The sequence below is a fragment of the Sus scrofa genome, chromosome 17, assembly GCF_054392235.1.
Source record: "Sus scrofa isolate SSC_HxYL_T2T_F1_AM1 chromosome 17, Sscrofa_HxYL_maternal_Yorkshire_Landrace_v2.0, whole genome shotgun sequence".
NCBI classification, from domain to species: Eukaryota; Metazoa; Chordata; class Mammalia; order Artiodactyla; family Suidae; genus Sus; species Sus scrofa.
In genome coordinates this window covers 63748682-63760940 of record NC_139399.1, presented here as the reverse complement: position 1 = coordinate 63760940, position 12259 = coordinate 63748682, and the positions used below count along the sequence as shown (strand labels likewise).

Sequence of the window (12259 nt, the reverse complement as noted above, 5' to 3'; positions counted from 1 at the left end):
AAGTCAAATGAGAAGGATATACACCAAAATGTTTAAAATCTGTTGTCTCTGGATGGTGAGATTATAGGCGAGCTTTTTTTTTTCTCTTTTGGTTATGTATTTTCTTATTTTCTATGATTTAGCATGGGTTATTTTGATAACCAAAAAAAAAAAAAAGTTAAGTTTAAAGCAAATATCTACAAAGGCTTTAACAGTCAGGTTTTGAGTTGGAAGTTGTAGAAACCATCCCTTAGTTACTGGAGAAGAAGGAATGTGTCCGTTGGCTTACAAAAGAGATGAGAAGTCTGGGGAACAAGGCCTGAAAGGAGCAGAAACCAAGCAGCAGAAGCATCCATATCCATGGCCAAGATGCAGAAATAGCCTCACCCGAGCATTTCTGCGGGGCCCCACTGTGGCTGGTACAGAGACACCATGGCCGCTGGACTCAGGTGGGCTGCTTCCTCCTAAAAGATGCTGCTCTGCTCTGAATGAGTTCCGGAGGTCCCATCGCTCTTGCATCACTTGGTCAAAATTCAGCATCTCAAGAGGGAGCCTCCCATTGCATGAGCCTAACTCACATACCCACAGCTTAGCATCTTTGAGGGGATAAATACACACATGTTCTCTTTAGGCTTTTGAGAAAAGAGGTAGGGCTTTCCTCCCACAAAAGTCTTCATAGGAAGAAGTTCTAGAAAAAGAGTCAGGGAGGTGTAACCAAAAAGCAACAAGGCAGGCATCTTTTTAAAGGTGCGATTTCAGGAGTTCCCTCGTGGTTCGGTGGGTTGAAGATTCAGCATGGTCACTGCAGTGGTGTGGGTTTGATTCTGGGCCCAGGAGCTTCTGCATGCTTAGGGTGTGGCCAAAAAAATACAAAACTGGTGTTTTCATCTTTCTACATGTCTGTATTTGCTAGATTTTTATGCGATAACAGTATTTCTTAAAAAGAAAAAAAAGAACCAAAATGATTCTTTTGATTCTATAATCAAGAGCAGCATCTATCAGCCCTCACACAAAATAATACATGTATCTATTTAATATCACCCACTCGAGTCTATTTCTAGGAAACAGTTGGCTCTGAGCACCAGAATCTGTTTGTTTTTAACATTAATTCAAATCCCAGTGGTCACCCTGACATTCAAGGCAAGAGACTTGCTCTTCACTGCGGATGAACAAAGCACATGCTGTTGTCTGGCGCGCTGAGTGCTATTGGCCAGGACAGCCGAAGGAAAGATCTTTTGCGTCTCTCTTTCAGAAATAGCTAAGCGAAACCATTCAGCAAACAGTTTAATGTGACCCAGATAAAAACGGTCATCCCCTCTCCTGAAGCGATTTAACCTGAAACCCTGCCTCCCCAAGTCAGCAAGAGGACTTATTTCCAGGTGAAAACATACACCATTTGCTTTAATCCAAAGGAAAGGAAGCTGTCAAGTCTTTTTTCAGGTGGCTTAGGCTTGGCTCCACACTTTCACGTTCTCAAGCCTCATCTTTAGGGGTCTGGTTTCTGTGAGACGTAATAGGATTCAAAGTCCGTGAAACAAACCAGTGTTTTTTTTTTTTTTTTTTTTTTTTGGTCTTTTTTTTAGCTATTTCTTGGGCCGCTCCCGCGGCATATGGAGGTTCCCAGGCTAGGGGTCGAATCGGAGCTGTAGCCACTGGCCTACGCCAGAGCCACAGCAACGCGGGATCAGAGCCGCATCTGCAACCCACATCACAGCTCACGGCCACGCCGGATGGTTAACCCACTGAGCAAGGGCAGGGACCAAACCCGCAACCTCATGGTTCCCAGTCGGATTCGTTAACCACTGCGCCACGACGGAAACTCCCAAAACCAGTGATTTTTAAAGAGAGCATTGAAGAGATTTAAGCGACACCTTTACTTCTGGCTACTAGAAAGAACGCTCTATTGAATGGAGTGACCAGAAAGTGAAAGCCGCAGATTACACACAGACCTCTCTGCTGCCATTTTACCCCATACCACCACCCCTGCTCTTTCTTGAGCCACTGCCTGCTCATTGCCAAACCATCTCAATGTTGTCTCTGACATAGTGAAAACTTCACTGGTTCAAGGTTCAGCATCTTTTCCGCACACTTTTCATCCCTTCTGAAAATGACAACTGGGAAGGAGGAATGAGGCTGAAACTCTAGGGCCTGGAGGAGGAAGTGCAGGCTTGGTGGGGCCTGGAGCACTGTTCTCAGGGGGTGAGGAGCCAAAAAGCTTTATGTTTTCTTAACTGAAAATGGAAAATGCTGAGTGTAGCTGATGGGACATAAGAGACTTGATGCATTTTAACTGTTACGATATTATTTCTGTTACATCTATTTCTACTTCTGCTAGTGAGAGGTAGAGAAAAGACAGACGGACTGACAGGTACAGAGGTTTTCCTCATTCACCACGAAACAGGCATCAACAACTCCCAAATTTTGGCCCCCAGAAGGAAATATGTAAAAGTCACCGTTAATGCCCTTCCTAATGGCTTTAGAAATGGAAATGGTTCCAGTAATTGAAAACAAGTTCAAGCATCAAGTGGTTAAGACTGATGATGTGGGCTCATAATTGCATGCTACCCAGAGTGGTAAATGCTGCTCCTATTAATAACACGTAAAATTCCTAAAGCAACTGCGATGCTCGTAGCAGCTGCAAGGGCCATCAGCCGTCTTCAATGATTTGTGCAGTTGTTTGGAGGTGGTGACTCTTATTCTGTGTTGAGAAGCCATTTTTGTGCTAAATGTGACTTTTTATCATCAAACAATATTTCAGTATAAACATGCTAATGGACATCTACATAAACTGAGTACGAAAAGCATGATGGGAATCATAATCCGTGTACCACTAACAAACTGGGCTGAGGCTTTAACACGGCTGACAGCTATGCCCAGCGGCTCACTAAGCTCTCCTTTTAGATAAGTAAAAAGTGTCCCGAAAATCAACTCAAAAACGAGTTCCTTATATAGTCCCTGCTCTTCTAAATTCCCCTCCCGACTGCTTAAATGCTAACTCTGTACTCGCAGCTGCTGAAGCCAGCTTTGATGTCACCCTCTTTCTTTTACGCTCACATCCAACGCATCAGCAAATCCCACCAGCTTTACCTTTAAAGGTGTACCCAGAATCTCACCCCTTATTTCTAGTGTAATCCAAACTGCCATCACTTTGTGTCTGTACTGTTCCAATAATGATAACAAGATTAATAAAGAGGTGATGATGTGGTAGGTGCCAGACATGGTTCTCGGTCTTTCATGTATTCTACTTCAATTCATTCTCACACCAGCTCTGTGAAGGAGGTACTAATATCTCTAATTTGTAGCTGAGGGAACTGAGGCACAAGGAGGTTGAGTCCGTTTCTGGAAAACGGCAGAACCAGTGTCCTGGCTCCCACTCTTGTCTGACTCCACCATCCAGGGTCCATTCTCAGCACAGCAGCTGGCACTGAAGTCTCATCAAGTCAGCCCTGCATGCAAACCTTTCCAATGGCTCCCAACATGACTCAGAAGAAATCCCCGCCTCAAGGGAGGCCTGCAGCATCCTCAATGACTTCTCCGCACTGCCCCCCACCCCTTGTTCTGGAACACTCCAGATCTCCTCTGCTTCAGGCCCAGGCACAGAAATCTTCAATGCTTCCTCCCTCTCATCCTCCAGCTCTTGACTCAAAGGTCACCTTCTCATTGAACTCAGCCCTGACCACTATTTATATCTGCACCTCCCCTAGCCCCCAAATTTATAATCTGCCCTTCTGGATTTGTTTTTCTCCTTAGAGATCACCACTTTTTAACACATTATATATTTTAAGTTTCTGTTTTATTATCTTTCTCCCCTTACCGACAACCAAAGGCCACTGATTTTTGGCCTCACTGATGTGTCCATAACGCCTAGACCAGAGTCTGGCACACAGTACATGCTTAATACACATCTGTTGAATTAATGAATAAATGCATGTATCTTGAGAAAGATAAAACAGTTACCTAGCTTGAAAAACTATGTATGTAAGTGTTTAATATTTATAGGTGAAGGATTGTAAAGAATGTATACCTATCTTTGTGATGGTTATAAAGTGGACCAGTGGCTTATACAGACTCCATTTAGTCAAGATACAGTGTAATCCTTTTTCTGCCAATCACACTGATCTCTAACAAAGCATTTATGCTTTAAACTAACTTTTTTTTTTTTTTTTTTTTTTTTTTTTTTGCCTGTGGCATGTGAAAGTTCCTGGGTCAGGGATCAAATCCACACCACAGCAGTGACCCGAGTTGCTGCAGTGAACAATGCTGGATCCTTAAACCACTGAGCCACCAGGGAACTCCTAAACTAACTTTTATACTCCATCTTATTCTTTCTTTTCTCTGAGACTACAGACTTTTGTTGTTTTTTTTTCAGAGATTCTTTTATTTTGATACGAATCTAATTTTGCTCTATAAAAAGACTAGTGAGTTGGCTTTTACCCAAAGTAATTTACTACCAACCCTTCACACTCGAGGCCTGGCCCATGTAATCTATAAATTGGATGCTCATCTCTAATAAGGAAAAAAGTATAGTTATAGTTTGAATTCCTTCTTCTGGGAGGATTCTGAAAAGCTGATCTCTTGAATCCCAATTTTCCACTGCTATCATCTTCTTTCTCTGGTACTCCATATCTTTGGGCATTTTAGCTGCATTGTAATTACCTTACAGTCCTGTTTCCTAGCCAGGAAGTGGCTTCTACTAGCATGATTTTATTTAAAATATACTCAAGTTAAAACTGTACAGAATATCTGAATGTAGGTTTTCATTTTCAAAGACTAATGCATAAATTTACTTTATTTTTTAAGCTTGCAGCATCACTGTGTGATAAAAATACCACACACATTTGAATTTAAGGCTTGTTATAACACTAAGAAAGCTCTTACATTCAGATGGCATAAGAGATCAACAAAACAAGTCAAAATAAACTAAGATTTCTCTTGCTTTTATTTAACTATGTCTACATGCCACTTAAAGCTTAGATTTTTAGCTTAGACTATTCTCATTTATTTATGTCTCATTCATAAAACAACTCATAAAGATCAGCTTTCTATACTACATCTAATGGTCTTTTGAAGTAAAATTAAACTAAGCTACAACACAATGCCCTAAAGTCTGCAAATGTTTTAATTTATTGCAGTTATTGTAAGAGACTCTTTTCTCACACATCAACGTATCTTAAGGGCAGACAGCTTTGTAGTAAATCCATTTCCATTTGCATTTTAATACCATATTAAGTGAAAAAATTTGATTGTTTCTCTGAGGTTTTTTTTTTTTTATTGTCTGCTATATTAAAATCCCAAAATATAAACAGCTAAATACAACTTTTGGAAGTTGTATCTATTTCTTTATATTAGCTAATGCTATTCATCAAATTTTTGTTTATATCAAAACAGAAAACCCTATATATCATGATGATTAAGGTGCTACCTGAAAAAAATTTAAGTTATTTATTATGTTATTAAAAATTTAACCCCTGACTTCTTTTAAAAATATCGTTTTAACTAATATGGCAATATTTAGAAATTATTTACCCAAGTACAACCCAACAAATGAAAATAAACTGAGATCAAACCAGGATATTTAAGATATATTAATACCTTTCAATTCAATTAATTTTTTTTGTTCCTATAAAAATCACCCAGGTCCAGTTAGAAATAAATCAAACAAAGAATAGTGTTAAATTTATGATAGAGAATGTCATAAACAAGAATATAGGCTTAGGTTTTAGACATAACTTTAGCTGGTAATAACCTTTAATTTTTCTTTTTTATTTGCTATTTCATATTCTAAATTTTTTTATCATTTAATGTAATCAATATATGGCAATCTTCTTATAGCATTCTTAATGGATTTAGGCAATGTATATAGAGTGTTATGAATTTAATTAAAAATTATATTTACTCAATATACTGAGACTCTAAGTAATATTTTACTTTCCTGCGGATTTGGAGTTCATTTCTTCTGGACAGTTGTTAACTTATGTTATTTCATCGTTTCACCAAACGTTTCAAGCTATACTTGAAAATAAGTTTCCTTGCACTGAAAGAACATTGTTTAATGTACATTCACATTAATGACCCCAAACATTACATCTTCTATCTAATCAATAAATTGATCCATGGATCTAACAGGAATCCTCACGAAAAATAAAACACATAGACGTGAATGAAAATTAAAATACAATATATAAAAATAGGTAGGATACAACCAAAGCAGTGCTGAGGGGGAAAATTATAGCACCAAATGTTGTTACCTATAAAGAGAAAAAGCCTCAAGTTAATAATCTAGGTTTCTAGCTCAAGAAACTAGAAAAAATAAGACAAAAATCCAGAGAAACTAGAAGGAAAGAAAAAATACAGCATAGAAGTTAATGAAATTAAAGACAGGAAAACAAAATCAAGGAAACAAGAAGTAGATGCTTCAGGGGAAAAAAAAAATGACAATCCTCTAGCAAAACTAGCAAAACTGACAAAGATAAAAAATGAAAAGACAGGCGTTCCCATCGCGGCCCAGTGGTTAACGAATCTGACTACTGTCCATGAGGACACAGGTTTGATCCCCAGCCTCACCCAGCGGGTTAAGGATCTGGCATTGCCGTGAGCTGTGGTGTAGGTCGCAGATATGGCTCATATCCTGCGTTGCTGTGGCTGTGGTGTAGGCCAGCAGCTATAGCTCTGATTTGACCCCTAGCCCAGGAACCTCCATATACCACAGGTGCAGCTCTAAAAAGCAAAAATAAATAAGTAAATAAATAAAATAAAATAAAATAATTTAAAAAATTAAAAAAAATTAAAAGACGCAAATTAACAATATTAAGAATGAAACAGTTGATATCATAGGGAATACAATGGTATGATAAGGAGGTTTTACAGTTTATACAGAATGAACCAATTCATCAAAAAGCACAAGCTACGGTCTCTCTCACCAATATGATGTGGATAATTTAAGTAGCACTATATCTTAAACTTATTTCATAATTTTAAAATCCCAGTTTGGGAGTTCCCGTCATGGCGCAGTGGAAATGAATCTGACTAGGAACCATGAGGCTGAGGGTTCAATCCCTGGCCTCGCTCAGTGGGCTAAGGATCTGGTGTTGCCATGAGCTGTGATGTAGGTCACAGACGATGCTTGGATCTGGTGTTGCTGTGGCTCTGGTATAGGCCGGCAGCAACAGCTCCAATTAGACCCCTAGCCTGGGAAACTCCATATGCTGGGGTGCGGTCCTCAAAAGACAAAAGACAAAAATAAAAAGAAATAAAATAAATGAATAAATAAAATTCCAGTGTGATAGATTCTCAAATTTAAACCAGCCTTGCGAATGTGGAATAAATCCAGTTTTTTCATGGTATGTAATACTTTTCACATAGTGCTTAATTCTACTTGCTAATATATTGTTGAGAATTTTTTGTCTTTAAGTTCATGAAAGAGCTTGTTCTATAGTTTTCCATATGTTTGTCTGTATTTGACTGTTTTGTTTCTGGGATCAGGGTAATGCTAGCCTCATAAAATGAATTAAGAAATATTTCCTCGTCTGTTTTTTGAAAGAGTTTGTATAGAATTTGAGTTAGTATGTTAAATGCTCAGTAGAACTCTCTAACCAAACCACAGCCTGGAGATTTCTTTTACAGGGTAGCTGTAGTACTTCCATTCGTTTATTATTAAAAATAATCCAATATCTTATTCCTACTGTACTGGCATCAGCTGATGTTCTCATTCACACTATTATTTTCTCGGTCTGAGTGATTTTCAATTATATCTTTAAAATGTTTGATATTCTATGACTCCAGATCCTACTTAATCTTCTAGTTTGAGGAGACAGTTCCCTCTGCTCAGGTGTAGTGCAAGCTACACGAGGGTGTGTCTATTCAGCTTCTCACCAGACCTTGCCAATTACCCCAGTAAGCTCAGGACACTAACGCCTCCCGACTCTCCGGAGGGGGTGGACGTTTCCCCCTCCCTCAGCCTGGCTGATACTTTCCTGCATACGTGATTGCCTCAGTAGGGGACTGAAAGAGCAGCTTCCCAGTAGGCTCAGCTGACACCAGGGTAGGGGAAGGACCAACTGGTGTACCATCAGGCCCAGCCACCTACCATCTCATTCTGCCTCACTGATGCTGGGAAAGGTGGAGGCTTCGCTTCTCCTGGGATCTGCTGACACCAGAGAAGGCAGGAAGCAGATTATCAACTACCTCACTCACCCTCCCTATTTCTTCTTGACTGTTGCCAAGGCAGGTGTAGGCTCACCTCCCCGTGGGGGTTCTGCTGACATGAAGGGCGAGTGAAGCCTCGTGACATTAGCCCAGGTTCATACAGCTCCATGAAGTCAAGCTGCTGAGGGTGAGCATGGAGGCTCAGCTCACTCCTGGTTTGCTTTCCCCAGGAAGAGCATCTGCCCGCTCAGCCCAGCCAACACTGCCCCGTCGTGGTATTTGGAGCATCACCTGATTCTACCAGACGTGAGAGATGGACGATCAGCTGGATGCCAGTGATACACTCCAGCAGGGAATCTGATCTGATCCCATTCGCCTGCTTCCTCCAGGTGGAAGATCATCTCTCAGCTTCGCCTCCCAACACCACCTGGCTGGGCAGTTGGAATACCCCCGTGTTCCCGCGGGCAGGAGATGGAAGATAAGCTTCCACGTGGGCCATGGGGGGATGGGCATTCAAGCGCTACTTCTGTGGGGGCAGCCAATGAGTTAAAAGATCAACTTATGCTGGACCAGGCTGAAACCAAGAAGGTAGGGAGGGGGTGAGTGGTTTCCCCAGTGGGGTTCAGTTTGAGAAGGGCCATACTGCCAAACATGTTACCGTGATTAGACCGTCCTTTTCTTAAACTTCTGGCTAGGAGGGTGGGCTTTAGCTTTCTTGTGTTCTGTTTTTGGTTTTTTGTTTGTGCCAGTTGGCAGTTCCAGGCTGGAGATTTCTGCATTCTCCTATCTGTACAAATGAAAGACAGCAAGGGAACCCAGAGAACTCACCCTGCTCCCCATCACTCAGTTCCTGAGGTCTCCAGGCAATGTGCCTTCTTTCCCCCATCAGACACCCCACGCTTGTTAAGTTTTATCCAGGGTTGTTTTCAGTTGTCAAAGGGGTATGGGAGAGAAATGGGACGACTCTATCCCGGCAGAATGAGATGTCAGCTATCTCTCCATCAATGTGCGCGCTCTCTCTCTCCTTCTCTCATACCCACTCCCCCTTCCTCCCTCCCGCCCCCCAACTCACTCTCCCCCCTTTCCCACGTAAGGTAATGGTCATTGTCCCACAGAGCTTCTCAGAGTCAGAATTTAGCTGATTCTGTCACTTCACTCGTGTTTCACAAGTACACACATTTTCAGGATTTCCTGAAAATTGGTATTTAGATCTGGAGGCTTTATTGGATTCAAATTCAATTGGAGGGTAGGCGGTGCAAGATTAATTCACAGCTGGAAGCACAAAATATCTGGTTGCCACTCGATTCTTGTCTAAATACATTAATTCATTCGCTGTTGTAAAATGATGATATAATTCTATCATTCCTCATTCATTCATTAGCTACAACTCTATATAAAGGGAATCGTCCCTCATCAATCATTTGGGTACCTGTACAAATGAGAGACGGGGATCCCTCCCTCTCCCTCCTTTTTTTAAAAACACAGCTGTGATACTCCATTCTTTAGATATACTATAAATGATTTAACAAGTCCCCTATTAAGGGATATTTGGAATATTTCCACTCATTTGTTATGAAAAATAATGTTCCAATGAACAGTTTTATTCTGTTTTTTTGTGTTTCTTCACTGATAAAGGTGGTTCACAGGGTAAATGCATCACGATTTTCCTAAATATTGTCAACTCCCTGTATGAGCTGCACCACTCTGTCCTTCAGGTGGCACAATTCCAAATGAAATGGTGTTTATGTGAAGGGTTCTGAAGGAAAGAAATACGTAGAGGAAAAGGGGATAGGAAGGATCGAGAAAGAGAAAATTGGGAGGCTTCCAGGATATTCCCAAAGAGGAAGATTTGCAAAGACATTCTTAAGGAGGCATTGCCTTGGGGTAATAAAATTTCAGAAACAGCCAAACAAGAAGGCGTAAAACCACAACGGAACAATCATTTCATTACTCAATACTGGTTTAGCCCTTTTAACTTTTGCAAAGCCTTTTGCATTTATTAATCACATCTTCAGAGCAATTATTGGAGGCCAAAGAAGATAAAAAGGGAGAGAGATAAGTGATTTGCTAAAATCCATGCAAATAATTGTAAAGAGTCTTCACCTCCAGGATAAACATGATTCCACAGACTAGTTTGTGAGAGTTTTTATTATTTTTTAAAGTGTTGTTTTTATAATTTAAATAGTGGTTACAATTCACCTTATTAGATTATTCTCTGGGATTAACTGCCTAGAGTGCAACACTCAAGACAAGCTCACTAATAAGCACTAGGAAGCGTCCCAAGATCATTGTTGAATAAAATGAACCCCCTTCTTCAGCTCTGACAAGTAAAATATATATTCACTGGATCAGCAGCACAGAATCATAATTATATTCGTAAAACACGGCTCACTTCAATGATTCCTATTACTGGTCTTTGGTTATCGAATAAAAACTAGAATATGTAAAGGCCAGAAGCTTATTCTATTATGCTTTTGTTGTCCCTATTTTTTGGCACATAGATTTGCTTATGGTGATGGTGTTTATCTGAGAACAAAGAGTATAATTTAAAATAAAAAACAAACATGCATTAATTTTCTATGCAAATTACCATAAGCTTTGTAATTTAAAGCCGCCCCTACATGACACCTTAGAAAACTCATTCCATGTATAAATATGTAGAAGACCAATAGATTGAAAGTAGATACATTTAAAACAAATCTATCTTAAAAAACCAGGATGGAACTGACTGTCCTGTCCAGTGAACATCTGTTAGACGGTTGTGTGAACATATTGATAGATGGGTGGATGGCTAGGTAAACAAAATAAATAATAAATAACAAACATATAATGAGGGTACCACTTATGCAAAGGCAGGAAGGCATGATAGAGTACAATAAACTACAGAAATTTTAGTAAGTTTGGTATGATACTACTAGCCAGTGAGTATTAAAGAGGTACAAGCGTTGGGTTATACAACTAAGCAGTAACGATCATAAGGGACAAAATTTCAAGAATCTTAGTTTCTTACTCACAGGGATCTGGAAAAAATGCTGAAAACCAGAAGGATAGAAGTAAGCACATGATTATCAATGACTGTTTCCAATGATGTGCTATCTTAACTGAGTATCTTTAGTAGATACCCAGATGCTCGTGACCCATTAATAGAGAAGAAACAAAAACACAACAATAGGGAAAAGCCACAAATCTAGAGCTGAGCTGTCTACGATCATGACTACTAGCCACATACAGCTATTTAAAATAAAATAACATATGTATAGCACAGGTATCCATCTCCTGTCTCCTGGGATAGACTGTAATTGAAGATGATATGAGAAACAGAATGTGTGTATATATATGTATGACTGGGTCACTATGCTGGACAGCAGACATTGACTCAACACCATAAATCAACTATACCCTAATAAATTAAAAAAATAAAATAGAACAAAAACTTCCTTAATTGCATTGCCTACATTTCAAATGCTTAATATCCACATGTGGTTAGTGGCTACTGCACTGAGCAGTGCAGATTCTGTAGGACAATTCCATCACTGCAGAAAGTTCTATTAGATGGTGCTGGAAAGAGAGCCATTGGAACCCACGATCTTATTATTACTGGTTAAAAAACATCCTTGGTTGTTTGATGGATCATTTAGGACTTTTTCAGTTGCAGGTAACAGAAAGGAATTTTAGCTCACAAATAAAAATGGAGGATTTTACTTTAAAGATACAGTGATAACTCTGTTCAGGGGAGAAATGGGGCGAAGTTTGGGGAAGCTGTTGCAATTGGAAGTGTTCTCTTGCGTCTCCGTCTCTGCCTTCTGCTGCCTTACTTCATTCTTCCATTTCTCATGTAATTAATCCCACAGCTCAGTAAATGACCTTTTGCAGTCCACATCCCAACTTTCCAGGAAAAGGACCTGACTGACCCTCATCAGGTCAGCTAAATCACATCCCAGGGAACTGGGGACTGGTGCCTCTAGAAGGAAGGTCATGGTGAACTGGAAAGGTACTTACAACAAGGACTGTAATTTGAATGATCTTCTGTCCATCAGCTTTCTTCTAATGTATTTTACTCTGTCTCTACAGCTTCTTGCTTTTCATTCCTAATTTGAGGTACCCAAACGACTTGGCTGTGCTATATGTTACCCCA

The 12259-nt window shown here is 39.9% G+C and overlaps 2 long non-coding RNA genes across 6 annotated transcripts in view; both read right to left on the bottom strand.

Moving 5' to 3' along the window:
- The window catches only part of LOC110257443 (uncharacterized), a 678610-nt gene that overhangs the window by 331310 nt on the left and 335041 nt on the right, over window positions 1-12259 (bottom strand). The window lies entirely within an intron of this gene.
- Window positions 4593-9181, bottom strand: LOC146395393 (uncharacterized). Its single transcript, XR_014832652.1, has 2 exons — window positions 7161-9181; window positions 4593-6660 (listed from the first exon to the last, which is right to left on the bottom strand). It is a non-coding gene; the product is annotated as an uncharacterized LOC146395393 (long non-coding RNA).